This window comes from Miniopterus schreibersii (assembly GCF_964146895.1).
Source record: "Miniopterus schreibersii genome assembly, chromosome: 1".
In the NCBI taxonomy this organism is placed as follows: Eukaryota; Metazoa; Chordata; class Mammalia; order Chiroptera; family Miniopteridae; genus Miniopterus; species Miniopterus schreibersii.
The window spans coordinates 202,163,705-202,186,214 of NC_138101.1; the positions used below are offsets into that span (position 1 = coordinate 202,163,705).

At 53.6% G+C, this 22,510-nt stretch overlaps 2 gene segments (V, D, J or C); both read right to left on the reverse strand.

The window, feature by feature from the left end:
• Positions 1 to 22,510, reverse strand: part of LOC308546874 (immunoglobulin gamma-1 heavy chain-like) — a 540,757-nt gene that overhangs the window by 495,118 nt on the left and 23,129 nt on the right.
• The window catches only part of LOC308546863 (immunoglobulin heavy constant mu-like), a 512,225-nt gene that overhangs the window by 458,013 nt on the left and 31,702 nt on the right, over positions 1 to 22,510 (reverse strand).

A 22,510-nucleotide genomic window follows, 5' to 3' on the forward strand; every position in this document is an offset into this window, starting at 1 on the left:
TTGTGGCTCATTCCTGCCTCTTCCCCGTCTGCCCCACTCGGGAATCTGATAGGAAAGGTGGCGTCTACTCTTTAGATGTCCTGGGGAGACTGAAACCACACCAGCCCCTGGGAGCAGAATTCCTCCCTCCCCACCACCTCGCCAAGATCACAGCTCTGATCCAGTCACCTCTCCTGGCTCCACGAGAGCCCCTCTGACTTGCTGAAGGGCCTTCCCTGTGCTTCCAGAGATTTCAACTCTGTACGTGACAAACATAGTGTCCCTTGGTTGTGGGTTTGTCCTAAACCAGGACATTTGCACCATGTCGTCCTGGGTCCCTCTGCCTCTGCCTGGTGTCACCTACTCTTGGTGTTGTGAGCATGATGACAGGTCAGTGAGTGTAACCACCTGGGTCTTTCTTCTCTAGCTTTCTGTTCACACCCCTCAGGTGCCCGCTGTCCAGAACCCACGTGTCCTGCCGCTGGATAGTTGGGACCATGAGCTGTGTGGAGCTGAGCTGCTGTGTGGAGTCAGCAGAGCCTCCTGTTAGATTTAGGTGATGGTGGTCAGAAGATTTCATGATTAATTTCATTTGGGGAAACGAGTCCCTGAAAAAGTCTCTCTGCCTATTGTCCATGCAAGAAAGTCGTCTCTGTTTACAACAGACATTTCTAGATGACAGACCTCAGAGGAAAGCACAGAATCAGGAATCCACAGAGTTTACTGAGCGAAACTGTGACCTGAAGAGGAAACCAGCAAGGAAACAGCCCAAACCGCCCACTGCACCTGCTCCTGGAAAGTCCTTGTGTTCAGGAACCGTGAGTGCAGTTGGTGGCAGTAGACTCTCCCGCAGCAAGAATTTTGTCTGGGCTCACACTGACGTCCCCTCACTGTGTGTGTTTCGCACAGAAATACACGGCCGAGTCCTCAGATTTCAGGCTGTTCATTTGCAGATACACCATGTTCTTGGCGTTGTCTCTGGAGATGGTGAATCGGCCCTTCACAGAGTCTGCATAGTATTGGCTACCTCCATCATACCTTATTGCTGCTACCCACTCCAGCCCTTTCCCTGGAGCCTGGCGGACCCAGTGCATGTAGTAGCTACTGAAGGTGAATCCGGAGGCTGCACAGGAGAGTCTCAGAGACCCCCCAGGCTTCACCACGGCTCCCCCAGACTCCACCAGCTGCACCTCACCCTGGACACCTGCAAACACAAAGACGTCCTGGTCAGGAAACTCTCACACATCCACTGTTTCTCTCACTCATGTCCACTCTCACACTCAGTGTCTCTTGTTCTCCATAAATTACCTCTTAAAATAGCAACAAAGAAAACCCAGCTGAGCCCAAGCCCCATGGTGAGTGGTCTGTGTTCCGTGCTGATCAGGGAATGAGAACAGCTGGGGATCCCGGGGCTGGGCTCCTGTCCCAGAGCTGCAGGGTCAGGGCCTGGCTGGTTTTTATGGCCACAGGGGCCCTATTTGCATGTCCTCCTGCTATATAGAGAGCTCAGGGGTGAACCTACAGATAAGTCAGTAACTCAGTGCAGGTGACAAGTTTCTAGGGCATTTGGTTGCCCTGGTAGCTTTTCAGCCACTAAATACAGAATTATAGGAGGTTTGGGGTTTGTTGATGAGACCACGTCTGGTATCAGTGACCCAGCCTCAAGGCTCTGATCCTCCCACTGGCTCCCATTACTTTCCTGAAACTACTTCTGACACAGCTGCACCTGCCCCGTGAGGGAGCAGAACTCCTTATATGAGAGCCTCAATGAACCCCTGTATTCCAGTGTTACCCACACTTCAGGGCTGTATCCAGCAGTGGCCCCAGAGTCCTCCCTACAATGGAGAATGTTGTGCGTCACCTGTGAGGTGGTCCTAGGTCAGCTAAGGTGAGTCAGGTTCACTGAGATCTAGGAGGTACAACTGAAGTCTCTGTTGGACTCAGAAGACTATCAAGTGACACAAGAAATGTGAGTGATGAGGGGAATCTGAGTGACACAGGATGACAGGACCCGTGCTCTTGATACCATTGTCCACCTTCTGTCCCTCAACAATCCCCAACTTCACTGGCCTTAGAAGCCCTCCCCTGGGATCTCATGTCAGGAATCAGACAACATCCTATTGGGGAGTAGTTATAACAGACACTTGCCAGTAGCAATAGCACACCCATGAGTAACAGGGTCCGAGCTGGTCAGGAGTGACCTCTCCCTCTCCCTGGGAGGCGGTGTCTGAATTAGGTGGCTTCCCTTTCAATGGCTGGAGGGGAGCCCATGGTGGGGCCATGGTGACAGGTGGATGTCCTGTCAGATCCCCATCAGCTAAGGTCCTGGAGGGAGGAGCTGGGTCATCCTTTTGGGCCTGACCTCAGGAAGCCCAAGTTATGAATGGAGATGGCACTGGAGACAATAGAGCAAAATTGGATGGACCACCTAAGGTCACTGAGCTCTGACTTCCTAACCTCTGACCCGGGAGAGCAGCCTTCCTTGCTTGGGGCTGAGGCTCAGTCTGAATATTAATGCATTAAATTCTACTTTAGAGTGTTAATTACTTGAGAATATAGTCAGTATGTTTCATTAGATTAGGCTCCTAGAAAATTTAACATGAAATATAATAAAATGGAAATGATCATAGAAAAGGGCGTGATAGCGATGCACAGGGGAGGTTCCTGAGAGAGCTACCTGAGGGAATTAAGTCCAGAGGTTGCACGTGGTCAGTGAGGACAAGGCTGTCAGGAGGCTGTGCAGAGGGAGACAGAGCAGAGGGGGAACCATCTCTGGTTGCCCCTGCTCCACACAGGGACCCCACCAGCCCTCACTCCCTGACACAACACACCCTGATCCCGTCCCCTGTCCTGCTCTCTGAGGTCATTGCTCCTGGTTGATGGGCCTGCCCAGACCTCCCGTGTCCTCGATTATGTCGGAATTGAGGGTCCTCTTGTGCCCTGGTGACTGTGGCATCATCACACTCACCATCTGAAGCCACTATGGGTGGGAGGCCCTCCTGGAGTACAGAGAGCCCAGGGCATTGTCACTGTGTGCAGGGAGCTGGGACAATGACCCCAAAGGCCTGTCACCTTCTGCGAGATTGACCAGCTGTTTGGTGCTGAGTCTTCTGTTCTGTGTCCCGACCATGACTCTGGACAAGTTCCAGGAGCAAATGTCAAAAGCAGAGGAAGCTGCCGAGAGGACAGGGACCCAGGACTTCACCTCCCCTGCTCCTGCTCCTGCTCCTGGGCTGGGTGGTCTGATCTCTGTCCCCTGAGCGCCCCCTGGTGTCCTCAAACCTCTTGCACCCCGGCCCACCTCACTCCCTCAGGGAGGCTTGTGTCTGGCTCACGCTGACCTCCCGTCAATGTGTCCCTCGCACAGTATTACAGGGGAAGGTAGGGCCCCTTGTAGTTGTCCCCGAGACCCCTCACAGCACCTTTGCTTTTCTGGATTTTTTCTTCTTGCTCTTCTGGGTGGTGTTTTCTGGTTCCTCATGTTCTAAATTGCTGATGGGATTCTCAGTGTCCTCTGCTCTGCTCTCGATTCCCGTAAATGATTCTTCCTCTCAGTCCTGTGGCCTTCCCTTCTGACTGGTGCTTTATTATGTGACCGATGGTCTCACTAGTTTCCTTAATGGTCTCACTGAGGTCCCGGAGCATCCTTATAACCACTCTTCTGAACTCTCTCCAGGGCTTGCTTGGCTCTATCTCATTTAGTTCCTCTTCTGGAGATTTCTTCTGCTCTTCCCTTTGTGACATGTTTCTTTGCCTCCACATTTTGGCTTCTTCTGGGTGTTTGTTTCTTTGTATTAGGTAGAGCTGATGTGTCTCCTGGAATTGGTAGAGTGGCTCTGTGCAGTAGGTGTCCTGTAGGGCCCAGGGGCCCAGCCTCCCCAGTCTCCTGAGCTGGGCCTTCTAGATGCTCCCGTGTGTGGGCGGTGTGCACTGTCCGCTGTAGTTGAGCCTTGTTTGCTGTTGTCGTCTCTGGAAGGAACTGACCTCCAGGATAACCGGCTGTGAGGACCAGCTGCTGTGGTGGGGACACCCCTATGGAGCAGGATTTAGTTCAGTGGGGCTTTGGTGTTCACCAAGTGCGCCCCTTGTGTGTCACTCGTGGATGTGGCCGGGCTGTGATCCAGCGTGGTCCAGTCTGAGCACCTGGTGCACTGTCTCCGGGGCCTCCCGGGAAGTGCAAAGTGAGCCTGTGTCTGTGCCTTGCCCAGGGCCACCCAGCATGAGCTACACAGAAGTCCCTGGATGGCTGGTGCTTGTGCTGGGCTTGGAGGTGTCCAGTTGAGGCCAAGCTATGAACCAATGCAGCTGCCGCTAGTGCCAGGCCTGGGGCCACTTATCAAGGTGCATGGAACACGCTGCTGCTTCTTTGAGAGATTTTAGGAAAGTCCCCAGGATGAGGGTAGAGAGGCCACTTGCATAGAAAAGCCCCTGGAAATGGCCTGGAGGAGCCTGCAGGTGGGGAGGGGCAGGTGCTCAGGGAATCACCTGGGTGGGGCCAAAGGAGTGAGTCAGGTGCTGGACATTCAAACCTGGCTCCTGCCTGCTGACTGTGGGGGGAGGACTCCCCAAAGGAGCCGTGGCCTCTGAGCTCTTCTGCCTGGGAGAAACCTGCCCGTCCTCCTCTGGCCCCGAATTCAGGCAGTTACTTCCTCCCCGAATGTCCCAGGCTCCTTTCAGGCTGCTGCCTGGCCCTGGGCTCAGAGGGACGGGTCTGAGTGAGTGCCCTGCAGGCCCTTTAAGAGGACCTCCCTCCCCTCACTCAGTGACAGTCCCCTTGGTTTTCCCAGCCCAAAGTCGTGGGGAAGTCTCTTCCAGACCCTGGAACCCTGGGCGGGGGTCCTGTTGTGGGGCTGGGACCCGGTGCCCCTCTGGGTAACGTCCACGCCGAGCTATTGCTCCCAGTTTTAAACCAAGGCACCGGTTCTGGGCCCGAGGCCTTGTCTGTGACTCAGCCCTGATCTGCTCGCGTCTCCGCCAACCTGGTCTCCTTCCTTCTCAGTCCCCTGGTTGCAGGGCTTCTGTGCAGCTAGACCTCAGGAGGCTCTGAGTGACGGTTGCTCTGTGTTTTAGGTGTAATTTGATGTGGTTTGGGAGGCAGCAGGTACCCCGGTTACCTACGCGCCCACCTCTTGTCTCTGTACCAGGTTCCTGAGGGTGCAGTTTGTGGTTCATTCTGGGCAGGAGGTGCGGCCCGGTTCCTGGTTCCCTAGGTGAGCCGTCCCTGCATTCCGGGACCGAGCCCGACTGGACCAGGGAAACCATCCTCCCAATGTGCTGTCACGGTTCCTCGGGCATTGTTGAGGGTTTTTGCATTTATGTTTGGGGACTTCCCATCCGTCCTGGAGACAGTCTTGTTGTAGTGAGGACATTGCAGGATCTTCGCCTCGCTCTCTTTAATGTCGTTTAGGCCAATTACCCTTTAAATTTTCATTAATTCTGATTTTTAGTTTGCTTTTCTTCTATGAATCTAGGTTTTCCACTAAACTTTCATTTTCATGATCACTGTTTCCTGTGACACATTTCGTGATTTGCACCTTTCCTGAAAATCTTGTGGTTCTGGGTCTGTGGACTCACCTGCTCACTCATGGTCTCTATCAGGCCAGTTCTCTCTTTCTCTGCATGTGTAGTAACTTGCAGACTCCAGTGATTCTTAGTCCTGGGAGGGTGTTCATAAAACCCAACGATTCTCTTTTCACACCCACTTGACCCTGAGACCTCATGAGAGAGGCTTTGCTGCCTTTCTGCCCGATCGCTGGTCAGACTGGATGCAGGTGCTTCTGGAGTCAGAGCTGGCGGCTCCCTTTCCAGGTCTGGGCGAGTCGTTACTGAGGCTCCTCCTGGGCTGTCTGGGCCCCAGGCAAGTCCTGGGAATGGGGTTTGTCAGTCACGGCTCCCGTGTGCGGTTCCTCAAGGTGCATTTGTGCAGGGCCACCCAGCACACTCCCCGGCGAGGACAGCGTCCCTGTGGGTCCCCCTTTCATAAGCTGCTCCCCTCCTGGGGCTCCTGGGCCTCCGTGTCCCTCTGCACAGCAGGAGGAGCTCATTCTGAGGTCCTTGAGCTCCCCCAGCTCCCTTATCAGCTGGGGCTCCTCTAACATGACACCCCATCTTTGAACTCAGGTGGACTGAGTGTTTGTGTTCTCTCAGGGGAGGGACAGGGTCCCATGAGGCTGTGACACCCGGTGGTGACAGTGCCGCCCTATGTACTGACCTTGTCAGGGGAACGTTCATGAAACAGAATTCAGCCCTCATGTGTCTGCACCACTCACAGGGCCCTGGGTCTCCTGGGGGGAGGAGAGAAGGAAGTGGGGCTCCGAGGCTGCAGGAGGGGGCAGGACCTGCAGGAAATCCCAGAGCCTGGCAGGAAATCCCATCCCCCTTTCCTGTTCCTTGGACTCGGGGGCCCCGCTGAGACCCCAGGTTCTTGTCCAGGAGGCCCCCGGGCTGTGCCTCTGAGCCAGCCTTGCACAGTAACACGTGGCTGTGTCTGCAGGGTCCACGCTGGTCATGGTGAGAACCACCTGGTTCTGGAGGTGTCCTTGGAGATTGTGAGCCTGCCCTTCAGAGATGGGCTGTAATACGGGTCATTGTCCCACCACACGTGTGCCAGCCATGCCAGGGCCTCCCGGAGGCTGCCGGATCCAGCCGACACCCACACCAGTTGTGCTCAGGGAGAACCCAGAGAAGGAGCAGGTCAGCGTGAGGGTCTGTGAGCAGTACCCTCGCTGTCCCCACTCCTGACCCACAGTGAAAACCAGAGCCAGTGTCCTCCCCCGGCCGATCCCACCATTTCTGACTTGCTGAACAGCCTGTACTCTCTCAGTAGCACCGCCATGAACTGACCAACCTTTGACTCGTCCCTCTGTGTGTGTGACATCATCAGCCTAAACAACCATTCCCCAGGAGGGTGGGTCCCTCTGCCTCTGCCTGGTGTCACCTACTCTTGGTGATGTGAGTCTGGGGTCAATTCAATGACCGTAGCCTGCATGCTCTTTCTTCTCTAGCTTTGGGGCACATGCCTCTGGTGCCAGCTCTCCACCCTCCACGTGTCCAGCTGCTGCCTGGCTGGGACCCTGATGTGTGCAGAGCTGAGCTGCACTGTGGAGCCAGCATAGCTCCCTGTGGGATTTAGGTGACGTTGGTCAGAAGATTTGATGATTAATTGTCATTTGAGTTCAATAGTGTCAGAAAAAGTCTCTCTGCCTGTTGTCCATGTGAGAAAGTTCTCCTGTTTCAACAGACTCTTCTGACAGACCTCAGAGAAAAGCACAGAATCAGGAATCCACAGAGGTTCCTGAGGGAAACTGTGACCTGAAGAGGAAACCACCCAGGAAACAGCCAAACCGCCCACTGCACCTGCTCCTGGACGTCCTTGTGGTCAGGGCCCCTGAGCACCCTGGTGGCCGCAGCCTCTCCTGCAGAGAGGTTTGTGTCTGGGCTCAAACCTGCCTCAGCGCATCATCATCATCTCCATCATCACCATCATCACCATCACCATCATCATCATCTCCATCATCACCATCATCACCATCATAATCATCACCATCACCATCATAATCACCATCATCATAATCACCAACATCACCATCATCACCATCATCATCACCATCATCAGCGTCATCAGCATCATCATCACCATCATCACCATCATCACCATCACCATCACCATCATCATCACCAACATCACCATCACCATCATCATCACCAACATCATCATCATCATCATCACCATCACCATCATCATCACCATCATCACCCTCATCACCATCACCATCACCATCATCATCACCAACATCACCATCACCATCATCATCACCAACATCATCATCATCATCACCATCATCATCATCATCACCAACATCATCATCATCATCACCATCATCACCATCATCACCATCATCATCATTTGCTTATTTATTAACATTTTTTTCATTTTCTGTAGACCGTCTTTTGTACACACATGAGCCTTATCTCTATTTCTGCTCAGTTTTTATAATCGTTCAATGAAATTTGTAGCCAGACTCTATTTTCCTTCTCCTGTATCTGCTGACAACTGATGGTTCATTCCTGCCTCTTCTTCGTCTGCCCCAGTCGGGAATCTGATAGGAAAGGTGGGGTCTCCTCTGTAGATGTCCTGGGGAGATGAAAGCACAACAGCCTCTGGGAGCAGAATTCCTCCCTCCCCACCACCTCGCCAAGATCAAAGCCCTGAGCCAGTCTCCCCTCCTGGCTCCACGAGAGCCCCTCTCACTTGCTGAAGGGCCTTTCCTCTGCTTCCCATATTTCAACTCTGTACGTGATAAACATCCCAATCCCTTGGTTGTGTCTTTGTCCTAAACCTGGACATTTGCACCATGTCATCCTGGGTCCCTCTCCCTTTGCCTGGTGTCACCTACTCTTGGTGCTGTGAGCATGATGACAGGTCAATGAGTGTCACCACCGGGGTGTTTCTTCTCTATCTTTCTGTTCACACCCCTCAGGTGCCCGCTGTCCTGAATCCACGTGTCCTGCTGCTGGATAGTTGGGACCCTGAGCTGTGAGGGGCTGAGCTGCTCTGTGGAGTCAGCAGAGCCTCCTGTTAGATTTAGGTGATGGTGGTCAGAAGATTTCATGATTAATTGTGATTTGGGGAAAGAGTGCGTGCAAAAGAATTTCTCCTTGTTGTCATGTGAGAAAGTTGTCTCTGTTTACAACAGACAGTTCTAAATGACAAACCTCAGAGGAAAGCGCAGAATCAGGAATCCAGAGAGGTTCCCTGAGGGAAACTGTGACCTGAAGAGGAAACCAACCCGGAAACAGCCCAAACCGCCCACTGCATCTGCTCCTGGGAGGGTCCTTGTATTAAGGCCCCTGAGCACCCTGGTGGCCTCAGTCCCTCCTGCAGGGAGGTTTGTGTCTGGGCTCACATTGACCTCTTCTCACTGTGTCTGCTGCACAGAAATACACGGCCGAGTCCTCAGATTTCAGGCTGTTCATCTGCAGATACACCATGTTCTTGGCGTTGTCTCTGGAGATGGTGAATCGGCCCTTCACAGCGTCTGGATAGTATGTGCTACTTCCATCATACCTTATTGCTGCCACCCACTCCAGCCCCTTCCCTGGAGCCTGGCGGACCCAGCTCATGCCATAGCTACTGAAGGTGAATCCAGAGGCTGCACAGGAGAGTCTCAGAGACCCCCCAGGCTTCACCACGGCTCCCCCAGACTCCACCAGCTGCACCTCACCCTGGACACCTGCAAACACAAAGACGTCCTGGTCAGGAAACTCTCACACGTCCACTGTTTCTCTCACTCATGTCCACTCATACTCGGTGTCTCTTGTTCTTCATAAAATACCTCTTAAAATAGCAACAAGGAAAACCCAGCTGAGCCCAAGCCCCATGGTGAGTGGTCTCTGTTCAATCCTGATCAGGCAATGAGAACAGCTGGGGATCCCGGGGCTGGGCTCCTGTCCCAGAGCTGCAGGGTCAGGGCTGGGCTGGTTTTTATGAGCAGAGGGGGCCCTATTTGCATGTCCTCCTGCTATATAGAGAGCTCAGGGGTGAACATACAGATATGTCAGTAACTCAGTGAAGGTGAGAGGTTCCTTGTGCATTTGGTTGCCATGGTAGCTTTTCACCCATTAAATACAGAATTATAGGAAGCTTGGGGTTTGTTGATGAGACCACGTCTGGTAACAGTGACCCAGCCTCAAGGCTCTGATCCTCCCACTGGCTCCCATTGCTTCTTTGAAACAACTCCTGGACAGAGCTGCACCTCCCCCGTGAGGCTGCAGAACCCCTTGTATGTAATGAGAGCCTCAATTAACCCCTGTATTCCAGTGTTACCCACACTTCAGGGTTGTATCCATCTGTGGCCCCAGAGTCCTCACTGCCATGGAGAAGGTTGTGGATCACCTGTGAGGTTGTCCTAGGTCAGCTAAGGTGAGTCAGGTTCACTGAGATCTGGGAGGTACAACTGAAGTCTCTGTTGGTCACAGAAGTCTATCACGTGACACAAGGAATCTGAGGGATGCGGGAAATCTGAATGACACAGAATGACAGGACCCGTGCTCTTGATACCATTGTCCACCTCCTGTCCCTCAACAATCCCCAAGTTCACTGGCCTTAGAAGCCCTCCCCTGGGATCTCATGTCAGGAATCAGACAACATCCTACTGGGGAATAGTTATAACAGACACTAGCCAGTAGCAATAGCACACCCATGAGTAACAGGGTCCGTGCTGGTCAGGAGTGACCTCTCCCTCTCCCTGGGAGGCGGGGCCTGAATTAGGTGGCTTCCCTTTCAATGACTGGAGGGGAGCCCATGGTGGGGCCAAGGTGACCGGTGGGTGTCCTGTCAGATCCTCTCAACTGAGGTCCTGAAGGGAGGATCTGGGTCAGCCTCTGGGACCAACCTCAGGAAGCCCAGATATGAACAGAGATGGCACTGGAGACAGTAGAGCAGCATTGGATGGACCACCTCAGGTCTCTGAGCTTTGACCTCCTGACCTCTGACCCGGCAGAGTAGCTTTCCTTGCTTGGGGCTGCAGGCTCAGTCTGAATATTAATGCATTAAATTGGACTTTACAATGTTAAGTACTTGAGAGTTTAGCCAGTATGTTTCATTAGATTAGGCTCCTAGAAAATTTAACATGAAATATAATCCAATAGAAATGATCACAGAAAAGGGCGTGATAGACATGCACAGGGGAGGTTCCTGAGAGAGCTACTGGGGGGAATTAAGTCCAGAGATTGCATGTGGTCAGTGAGGACAAGGCTGTCAGGAGGCTGTGCAGAGGGAGACAGAGCAGAGGTGGACCCATCTCTGGTGACCTGAGATTTGGTCTCTAGTGGGACCTGGAGCCTGGCGGGCCCAGTGTACAGCAGAGCTCGTTAAACAGAATCTAGAGACTGTGCCATGAGGGAGAGGGTCTGCGAGGGCTTCAGAGGTCATCGGCCTGACTTTTGCAGCTGCACCCGGGAGAAGACGCCTTGGAACTAAGAACATTGATCCTTGTCAATCATGAGCATTGCCAACCACCCAGAGTCTCCTGTCTGACGTCTGAGACCCTCACCTTGGGGGCTGTCACCAGGCACAGGAGGAGACCCAGCAGGTTCATCTTCTTCTAGACCAAGGCCTTGCCTTTCCCAGAGACCTCAGCCCTGTGTGAGGAGAGAGCTGTGAGCCCCACAGTCCAGGAGGGATTTACCCTGGAGCCTGAAGGGACATTTGCATGTGGGGAAGCCTTTTCCTTATACGTTTGGTGGGGGGGGGGAGTGAGGACACTGCCCTATGTCCCTTTGGTCCTAAGAACATTTCTTCCTCTCGACCCAATGCCATTGGTCAGTTATGGGAGAGTCCTTGGGTTATGAAGCTGTGTGGCTCCAGGTGAGTGGACGGCCCCATCTTTCAAAGTTTAAAATTAGATGCTGGACTAGATGAATGGATCACACACCTTTATTCTCATGGATCGTTTTGTTAAAAATATGGATGGTCCAAAGACACCCATTCAGTAGGCAGCCTTGCCATATTGCATAATCATAATTTCATATAAAATAATATTTTAATATCAGTTTTGATGTAAAAATAATTGCAAAGTAAAGAACAGACTTTCCTTGACCTGGCTGACATCTCAGGTGACAGTGCAGCTTCCGCCTCTGTCTCAGTCCAGGGAACAGGCCTCGCTGGTTAGGACCTGCCTCCCGTGAGTCCAGAGCAGGCCATGCAGCAGACACAGGTCTCAGACTCTCCTTTCCCTCCTCTCTTCTCACCTCTCCCAGGGCAGTGCTGCCCCGCCCCACAGGTGAGCGCTCAGGAATGTCTCCCAGGTCCTTGACCACAAAGAGGCTCTGATTCTCTGGACTCCTCTCCCAGAGAGACAGGGGCACTTACTCTGCACCAGCCTGGGCTCTGAGATGGGTGTGGACCAGGTGACCTTCTCCTGGTCACAGAAAGTCATTGTGGAACCTGCCCCCCGGCCTTCACCTGAGACCCAGGGAGGAAGGTGTGTGGAAGCTGATTTCCTGGGAAGGGACTGTGAGCTCATGATGGCTCAGAATACAGATGGAGGGAAGGTCAAGAGCAGAGTGATTGTCTTTTCCTAAATCACTGATCTGAGATTCATCTACTGAAGGAGATGTGAGGGGAGACGGCTTTGCACCTCCTGGAAGAGACCTGATCCTGGGTGTTAAACACAAGGTGGTGGTGAAATTCCAGAGTCGTCCCTGAGCTCACACCTCAAGGGACGATTTAGGTCCACACCTCTGAGGGCTGCTCCAGGCAGGACGTCTCATTGGCACACGGAAGCATGAACCATAGAGACACAGGCAGAGACCCTGGGCCATGACCTTCAAGGGTCGGTGCTGACTGTGTAGCAGCTGCACTGCCTCATGTGCTGTGTTTCTCCTCTGGACCCTGATGGGAACCAGTTTCCTACCCTGGGGATGGAGAAGTAGCTCTGTCATGACAGGTGTGTTTGAGTGAAGATGTGGGTAATCATTAGTGAGCAATGAGAATGTTGTTTCTGGAAACCTTGATGTTTTCATGGGCCCTTGGGATTGCTGTGAACACGTCCTGGGCTCAGCTTCGGATCATGTGTTGGGGACTCGTCCTCTGTTGGGCAGAGACAGGTGGACATGTGAGAGGGCAGCTGGTGGGTGGGGAGGGGCAGGTGCATTTCTCCAGGTGCAACTGTGCTGCTGACACTGTGGGAGGAGCTGGGGAGAGTGAGCAGGGCCCTTGCCCATGGAGCTCAGCGTGCTGGATGGACCTGGAGGGATTGTAGAGAGCAGGGGACTGAGGGTGTTAGGCGGCTGCCTGGGGATACTGAGGGACAGCAGAGGTGGGTGTTGTTCAGGACGCTGTCCAGCTAGTTCTCATGACCTGGTGGATTCTCCATGTGGAAGGCGAGACCCTTGTGACAACACAGCCCCAGGCTGCTCCCAGGGACCCACACAAAGTGCCCCCAGCAGGGACGAGGGGGACCGTCTCTGGGCTCATCTCCCTGTCTCCTCCACGTGGAAATCTGGGGGCTGCGCCTGGTCCTCAGGCTGGTTCTCGTCCAGGAGACTGAGGCAGGGAGACAGCCAAGGGAAACTCACATCAGGGTCAACCAGAGCGGATGCGGAGCTCGAGGTTGCCATGGGGCAGCCGTGCTGGAGGAAGCTCCTGGGGACAGTTCTCCTGCCAGAGGACAAGCTCCTGCGGGAACAGGTGAGTGTTTGTCTGAGAGCAGAGGGAGTGAGCTCAGACCCTGGGCGCAGGGGCTTCACTGGTGGTTCCCCCGTAGAAACTGCTTCCCAACCCCAGGGATGGAGACGAAGCTCAGGGTGGTCAGTTTTCAAAGGGAAAGTGGGTCTCATGGGAACCTAGGGCGATAACGGTACCCGAGACTGGAAACAACTCACCTGGGCAAAGAGAATGTTATTTAAACCACTGCTGCCTTCAGTGAGAATGAGGGACCTAAGAGCCCAGTAACAATGGACGAGTGTCCCTGGGACTTGAACAGCAGACAGCAGGGGACCCCGACCACAACAGGACACTGGTTCTCAGCCCCTCCAGGGCCTGTCCCTGGGGTGTGTTCCCTGACTCCCTTGGGTGCTGAGTGTCCTCTGGTGTCCAGAGTGCCCCTGGTGTCCTGACCCTTCCTGGTGGACCTGAGTGTCTCCTGCGACTCAGTCCATTCTGTCTCCCTGCAGGGAGATTTCTGTCTGGCTCAGGGTGTCAGACACCCTGGGGGCTGGGCTCCTGTCCCAGAGCTGCAGGGTTGGGGCTGGGCTGGTTCTCATGAGCAGAGGGGGCCCTATTTCCACATCCTCCTGCCATATAGGGAGCTCTGGGGCCTGACACTGACATAAAGGACAGTCTTAGAGTCGATGTGTCCCAGGGCTTACGCCTGTTTAGAGTTAGCCCAGGGCCATGGGCCTCTGCTCCTCCCAACTTGACCCACCTGCTTACCTGGCTCATCTGCAGGACAGGTGGACGTGCCCAGTGAGGGTGTCAGCACTACCTGTGGGATGGGAGCCTGTGCTAATGCCATCAAGTGACAGCCCAGCAGGAAAATTAATGGAGTTGAAAAATGAGAGAAAGGGTGGAGATTTAAATATGATACTTTGAAAGGTTCCCTGGGTCCTCACATCAAGGGGATCACCCATCACACCCAGAGGGTGACTGCAGTGGGGGACGGTCATGTTCCACCCGACCCTGATGTCCTCAGATGAGCTCAGAGTGAGAAGAATAACAGAGTGTGAAGCTGCAGAAAGTGGACAAGTGCTGGGGAGAGTGAGGGTCTGTGTGCGTCACGGGGACCCAGAAGCGTGAACAACACAGAGAAACAGGAAAGTCAGATTCAGACACTGTGGATATGGATGAAAGTGAATCAAAACCAAGAGCTGTTTTATTAAGATGTCGGGAAAGATTTGGGGGGACTTAGGTGTAGGCTATGAAATGTTGTTGCTGGAAACCCTGCTGTCTGCATGGGACCCGGGGAACCCTGTCTCCATGTCCCCACATGATGGGAGGGAACTGGAACAGGGGCCTGACTCAGGGCAACACTGGGGGAAGCCACCTGGGATCACGAATGGGGGACGTAACCCAGACTGAGGACACACCACCCAGGGTTCCTGCTCCATTCGGCTCTGACTCTCCTTGTTGTGTGACCAGTTCAAGTTTCCTCTCCTCACTTTCCTCTGAAATAGCCCCACACGTTCCCTAGGGTCATGAGACACTGTGGGGATTGTGCAGGGCACCAGCCCCGTGTGTGCCGACCTCGTAGCTCCCATCTCTCCTGGGCTCACTCTCTAGTTCTGTGAATCTCCTGGTGCCGTCTCCAGGGTTTTCTATATAGAAGATCATGTCGTCTGCATACAGATGGGAAGAGATATTTGTGTCCTGTTTCTTCTGATTTAGACACATTTTATTACTTTTTCTTTCCTAATTAATCTGAGAAGGGTGTTCAGTTACATGCAATAAAAGTAGTGACAGGGGTGCCCAGATCTTGGACCCGATGGTAGAATTGCTTTGAAGTTTTCTCAGTGTAGCATAATGCCAACTGTTTTCTTCTCAAATGTATTGAGTGCTACATAGAGGTAATCACTCCAAAGCCTAATTTATTCAGAATTTTTATCATAAAGTGGCTTTTGCATTTTCAAATTCCTTTTATTCTGTATCTACGTAAATGATGCCGTAGTTCTATTCTACGTTGTGTGGATGAGTTGTATCACATTTACTGATTTACCCACATGGAACCATCCTTGCATTCCAGGGTGGTAATCGACTTGATCATGGAAAATGATCCTCTCAATGTCCTGTTGGGTTTCCTGGTATACTGCTGACTTTGGAGCTGGGTGAGGGGAGGATGCTGGACTTGTTTTGATTCACACGACAGAAATATGCCTGATTCTCATGGACAGAGTGTTACTGGACACATGGGTTTAGAGTCTCTTCCGGTGAAGACCGAGAAGGAAGCCCAGGGCAGGAAGGAGACAGCTTATATCATCCCAGGAAATCCCTGAGACTTTGTGAACAGGAGCTGCTTAGAAATAGAGACACTACCAATGCTGCAGGCAGGGGTCACGAGACATAGGGACCTGTCATTGCAAACTGGTGGGAAGGGGATCCCCTGTTAACTACACACACATCCCCCAGTGTCTCGGTTATGTAGGTAACAACTCCACAGGTCCAGGGATTAGCACTTGGGCACTTTGGAGTCATTGCTCGCGTGTACTCTACATGGGTCACCCAGCTGCGTAATTCATTGGGTCCCATTTATGAATCTCTCAACTCTTACAGGGAAGAAGGGACACCCCTCCCTGGAGGAGCCACGGTGATGGTGTGTCTGTAAGAGGGGCCTACATTCTTTTGACCAGATCCCCTGTCTCAACACATCACCATCATCACCACCATCATCATCACCATCATCACCATCATCACCATCATCACCATCATCATCATCACCATCATCATCATCATCATTTGCTTATTTATGATCATGTTTCTCATGTTCTGTAGACCTTCTTTTGTACACACATAATGAGCCTATATCTCAATTTCTGCTCATTTTTTATAATCGTTCAGTGAAATTTGGAGCCAGATTCTATTTTGTCTCTCCTGTGACTGCTGACAACTGTTGGCTCATTCCTGCCTCTTCCCAGTCTGCCACACTCAGGAATCTCATGGGAAAGTTGGGGTCTCCTCTGTAGATGTCCTGGGGAGATTGAAACCACAGCAGCCCTTGGGAGCAGAATTCCTCCCTCCCCACCACTTCGCCAAGATCAAAGCCCTGAGCCAGTCCCCTCTCCTGGCTCCACGAGAGCCCCTCTGACTTGCTGAAGGGCCTTCCCTGTGCTTCTCAGAGATTTCAACTCTGTACGTGATAAACATCCTGTCCCTTGGTTGTGGGTTTGTCTGCAGCCTGGACAGCTGCACAGAGCCGATGTGACTCCCTCTGTCTATGCCTGGTGTCACCTACATTTGGTGCTTTGAGCATGACGACAGGTCAATGACTCACCACCTGGGTCTTTCTTCTCTAACTTTGGGGTCACATGTCCCAGGTGCCCTCTCTCCAGCCCCCACTTGTCCTGCTGCTGCCTGGCTGGGACCCTGAGCTGTGAGGAGCTGAGCTGCACTGTGGAGTCAGCAGAGCCCCCAGTTACATTTAGGTGAGTGTTGGACAGAAAAATTGATCATTAATTGTCATTTGAATCCAAGAGTGTCTGAAAGAGACTCTCTGCCTGTTGTCCACGTGAGAAAGTTTTCTCTGGTTACAACAGACTCTTCTAACGGACAGACGTCAGAGGAAAGGGCAGAATCAGGAATCCACAGAGGTTCCTGAGGGAAACTGACAGGAAGAGGAAACCAGCCCGGAAATAACCCAAACCGCCCACTACACCTGCTCCTGGAGGGTCCTTGTGTTCAGGGCCCCTGAGCACCATGGTGGCCGCAGCCCCTCATGCAGGGAGGTTTGTGTCTGGCTCACACTGACCTCCCCTCACTGTGTGTTGTACAGAAATACACGGCCGAGTCCTCGGTGCTCAGTCGGCTCAGCTCCATGAAGGCTGTGCTGGTCGATGTGTCTCTGGTCATGGAGACTCTGCCCTGGAACTTCTGGGCGTACTTTGTAGCTCCACTGTTAGGGTTAACCTCCCCCATCCACTCCAGCCCCTGTCCTGGGGCCTGTCACACCCAGTGCATATATCCACTGGTGAAGGAGTACCCAGAAGCCTTGCAGGAGACCTTCACTGAGGCCCCAGGCTTCCTCACCTCAGCCCCAGGCTGTGCCAGCTGCACCTGGGAATGGACACCTGCGGGGAAGACACAGGAGTGAGAGGAAACCCCCCTTGACTGTCCCTGGTCCCCCCTCCACCTAGGGCCTGGGGGCCCTTACCTGTAGCCACGGCCACCAGGAGCAGGGTTGTCCAGGTCCAGTCCATGGTGCGGGGCTGTGCTGGGCTCTGCTGGAGGGGAGGGTGAGCTGTGGGGATGTGCTCAGGGCACAGACTCGTCCACATAAACCCAGTCTCCCTCCTCTCATTTGCATATTCATGAGGCAGAGCATGTCATAGCTGAGGGCTGGACCCCACCTGAGAGAAGACGGAGACACGGTGACCATGGCCCGTGGGAGCCTGAGGGCCCAGGTCCTACTCCTTGTCGTAGGGTCCGTGTCCCTGCCAGGTCCCTGAGCTCTGGGCAGACACAGCGCCTCCCGCTGAGCAACAACCCTCAGGACCTGCTCCTGTTTGTGAGCCCACCTTGGGTGACACGGGGACCACCTGGGCCAGCTCTGGCCTTTGACACCTGAATGTCTTATTCCTGGATCAGTGTGTCTCCAAAATGCTGTCCCGAGTGAGTCACTAAGCCCCTCCCTGTGCCAGTCCCTACAATTCAGAGGAGCAGAAGCCACAGGTCCACGAGCTTTGTGGGTGGTTCTTAGGGCTCATCAGTGGACAGACCTGCTCCTGGGAAACACGGTATTTACGGGCAAATCAGCAGTCCCTGCCCATCTCTCAGGCTCTATTGATATTTCCCAGGAAGACCAGGCCCTGGGAGGAAACCCCTGCCCAGCTGCCCTGCACCTGCTCCTGGAGCAGTAGCCCCGGGCCCCTGAGTCCTGAGCGCCCCCTGCTGCCCAGCCCATGCTCTGAGGGGGGTCCTGCTGGGCTCCCAGGGCACTGACCTCTCAGCATCTCTAGTCCAGGAGTGAAGGCTGCGCCCAACTCAGAATGTTACCTCGGGGACCCCGCATGCTTTTGACATCTCTGGACAGAGGGACCTGGCCACCCCGAATCCCAATGGCTCTGCCTGGAGAACCCAAGACAGGGCTTTATGGAGCCAACAGTGACCCCTCCCTGGAGCTGCCAGATGCACGGACACAACCAGCTCTCCTCTGGGTCCAGAAGCTGTCGGAGGCTCTGGGGCCTCTTATGTCCTCAGGTTCCTCTTGCTGAAGGTCCCATCTAAATATCCTCATGTGTGGCTCAAGTTTCACTGCTGTGATTCTATTATTCAATAAATTAGACAGACACTCTGTGGAGGATTTTCATCATAATGACCCTAAATGTCCCTTCTTCCCTGTACCCAGCACATGGGTGGGGCCCCCACACTGACCCTGACCTAGTGTGTGACCAGCTTCCACAAACAGAGGAAAGCGAACACCCTGGACGTGGAGACTGGAGAGAGCCTGCCCTGTGGTTTCCTGTTCTCCCAGCACCTGGACCTGCAGACGCCACAGGAGAAGGGTCCTGTCTGGTCCTGGGAGGGTCAGACCCAGGGGCCCATGTCCAGTCCCTGCAGCCACACTGACCCGCCATGTGGGGAGGGTCACACAGGTCTATACCCTCTGGTGCCCATTGTGAGAGCACAGCCCTGAGCCCTGAGGGCAGGACCATGAAGGACACTGGACAGGGGTCCTCTCGGGAGCAAAACAGGTGGCGATGCAGGAACAGGGCCCTGAGAGTGGGCCTCGGTCATCACTGTCCCTGTGGAACAGCATCAGGGTTGTCTCCACAGTGTCTCCTGATGTTCTGACTGCCTCCCTTTTGTCCTGATCACCCCCTGATTGTCCCTGGTGTCCCCATGATGCCTTGAGGGACCCTGAAGGTATCGATGTCCTCTGGTGAATCCCAAGTGCCCCACGGATCTTGTAAGAAGCATCTGAATGACCTGAGCACCCCCTGATGTCCTGGGGGCCCCTGGAAAACCCCACCCCAGAGGCAGAAATGGACAAAGCTGTCGGTAGGCTCATGAGTCCACCCGAATCCTCAGGAGTCTACGTTGGAAACCCAAGAGGAAACCTCCTCACTCCTGGTAGGACGGCTACTACGTGAGAAACAAACCAGGGAAAGCAGGTCCCGTGCTGGGGAGCGAGGGGAGGAAGGAGGCCTTGCACCCTCCTGATGGGAAGGTGACGTCCTTCAGCTGCATGGGAAACGGCACGTTGGTCCCTCCAGAAATGGAAGGAGAAGCCTGTTCGACTGAGCAACCAGCCCTGGTGTCCCTGCAAGTGACCAAGACGGAGTGTGAAGAGGTGCTGCCCTGCCCGCTCACTGGGCAGGAATCAGTCGCCCAGACGGGAAGCCACCCAACGTCCATCACGGATGAAGGGACAACCGGTGTCCTATCGCAGGACAGGATATCACTCAGCCTCCAAACGGGGAAATCCTGCCACAAGCCCAGCGTGGGTGACACTGGGGCCAGTGAGCTCTGTGAAATGAAGACTCAGGTAAAGCCAAGTGCTGTACGATCCCAGGTAGACTGTGAACTAAATTAGGTTTCCTTCCAGCAGAGTGTGGAGGAGCCTGGGGCCTGGGGGTGGTGAAGGCCGGTGCCGGGCACGTGGAAGAGCGGAGGGTGGGCTGCCCTGGGGTCCTGGGCGCCTACGGGAGCAAAGTCGGAGGTAGCTGGAGGAGACAGCTCCTGGCAGGACGGACACCAGACCCTGACCACGGACACGAAATTCACAGGGGCCTGGTGTGTTTGCCTCCGAGTGTGGAGCCGTCCATCCCTCAGGGCCCTGTGGACAGCAGGGAACCTTGGTGCACAGGGTGGAGCTTTGCCCCGCGAATGGGGGAGACAGAAGCCCCCCCAAACCAGAGCAGCCTCCCGGGTCGTCTCTGAGACCCGCTCCCTTCACTCTGAGCCATCACTGGGCCCACGGTGCTCACGTGGGCAGCACAGAGCTTTATTTCTCATGGCCGAGTAAGATTCCAGGGGTGGGTGTCCCCTGTTCTCTTATGTTATTAAGTTTGTCAGCATGTCAATTTTAAATCTATTGGCATGTCCTCCTACCATATAAGGATCTCTGTGCTTGAACGTATAGAAAGGGCAGTGCTTCGGTGCAGGTGAGAGTGTCCTGTGGCTTTGGGATGGCCATGGGAGATTTTAATTAAGTAAATAAAGAATCCTAAGGGTTAATTCAAGTCCAACAGACCATATCTGGTACCAGTGAGTCAAGTATTGGCCTGTGCTCTTCCACTCTGGCTCCCAGTGCTCCCATAAACCTTCTCCAGGGCAGATAGGGACCTGCCCAGTGAGGGTGCAGAAGCCCATGTATATAATGAAAGCAAGAATGAAAGTCTGTCTTCTAGTGTTACCCACACTTCAGGGCTGGAGACAAGCACCTTCCTGGGAAAGAGACCTCAGGCTGCAGGTCTTGTAAGGGTGGCTCCGTGTACGTGGTGTGTTGTTGCCCTTGGCCCTGAGCGTCTCTGGCTTCCTGACCCTCAAGGAGACAAACAAGACTGAGTGTTGAGAAGATGCTTTTCTATCCTGGGGACTCAGAGACACTGAGAAGTTAGAGAGATTCATGGAGATGACGGAGGGGCTGTGGGTTTCCAACAACCAGAAGGACATTTACAGACGGTCTCTCTGCATAGAAGGTAATGAATATCCTTATAGAAAATAAGAAAATAAATTATTAGGATGCCTATGATCAGTGGGGCTGCTTGAACTTAAGGTTAATTACTCATTTGTGAGATGGAGGCCTTTGCAGTTTAAATTCACAGTCAATGCCATTGTAATAGGAGTGAATTTGACCACAGTCTGTTTTTTGCAAGTTTGGTTATTACTATTCTGAGAGTTTATTGTAAGAGGTGGATAGCTCTGTCTTTCCATAGCATTTAGATAAGTGTTTTGTAGGGTCTGCATGTAATCAATATATTCACACAGTGGCCAGTGTGGCTCAGGTTTTGAGTGTCCACCTAGGAACCAGGAATTCATGGTTCGATTCCTGCTCAGGTCATGTGCTTGGGTGGTAGACTTGATTCCCAGTAGGGGGCATGCAGGAGGCAGTCCATCAATGCCTCTCATCGTTGATGTTTCTTTCTCTCTCTTCCTCTCTCTGAAATATATAAATACATATTAAAATATATTTTCAGAGCACGGACATAAAAACTGGACTGTAGACGTGCCCCTAACCCACCATCGTCCTTAGAACATGAACTCAGTGGATCCTGAGCACCCAGGGGTCCTGAGAGCACGTTTTCCTCCAAAGCCCACAGAGGTCTAGAGACCCTCCCCTCTCATCCAGCTGCCTGTCGGGTCCTTTCCAGCAGGAGCACTATGGACCCTGCTGTTCACAGGACGTCCCTTCTGAGTTATTTCCATCCACTGGCCCCTCCCGCTGCTCCTTGGTGGTCAATGCCCAGGGGTCTCTGCTGCATCCCTGCTGAGCCCTGTGTCTCTCCTGTGGCTGCGACCCTATTGCAAGAGCCTTGGACAGAATCTCCTTTCCAATTTAGCGACTGTCAGAAGAGCTTTACTGAGTAACAGAGAGAACACAGTGAAAGGGGCTTCAGACTCAATAATCCACAGGCAGCAGACAGGCTGACGGACGTGCTCAGCTCCAACCCCTGCACCGTCAGGAGGGGGCATCGGAGAGCAGAGCCCAGGCCCCAGGTTGGGGTCTGAGCCTCAGAAGGCTGATCCCAGGCCCTGTGTGGAGGGAGGAAGCTCACGGGGATGTCACGGTTGCCTCAGGATGGTGATTTCTTCCTAAACTCCATTGATCTCCTGGGAATGGAAATGTCTGTAACTATCCTACGCCTGCCTCTCAGCTGTACTTTAGGAGGTAAGCTGCCGTCTAGTATCCCAGGTCGACAGGTGGAGAGAATATTTTCATGGGATGAATCCCTCCATACCTGACTTGGAGATAGGATTGGGGACAGTGTAGGACTTGTCTCCCATGAGTCCAGAACAGGCCATGCAGCAGACACAGGTCTTAGACTCTCCTTTCCCTCCTCTCTTCTCACCTCTCCCAGGGCAGTGCAGCCCCACCCCACAGGTGAACGCTCAGGAAGGTCTCCCAGATCCTTGACCACAGAGAGGTTCTGAGTATCTGGACTCATCTCCCAGAGAAACACAGGCACTTACTCTGGACCAGCAGGGACTCTGAGATGGGAGTGGATCATGTTACCTGCTCCTGGTCACAGACGGTCATTTTGGAACCTGCCTTCCCAACGTTCACCTGAGACCCTCTCCTCCCCCAGCTCCACCCCAGCTGGAAGCAAGTGCAGCCCCACCCAGTGTCACGCCCTGTAACTGTTACCTAATCCCTTC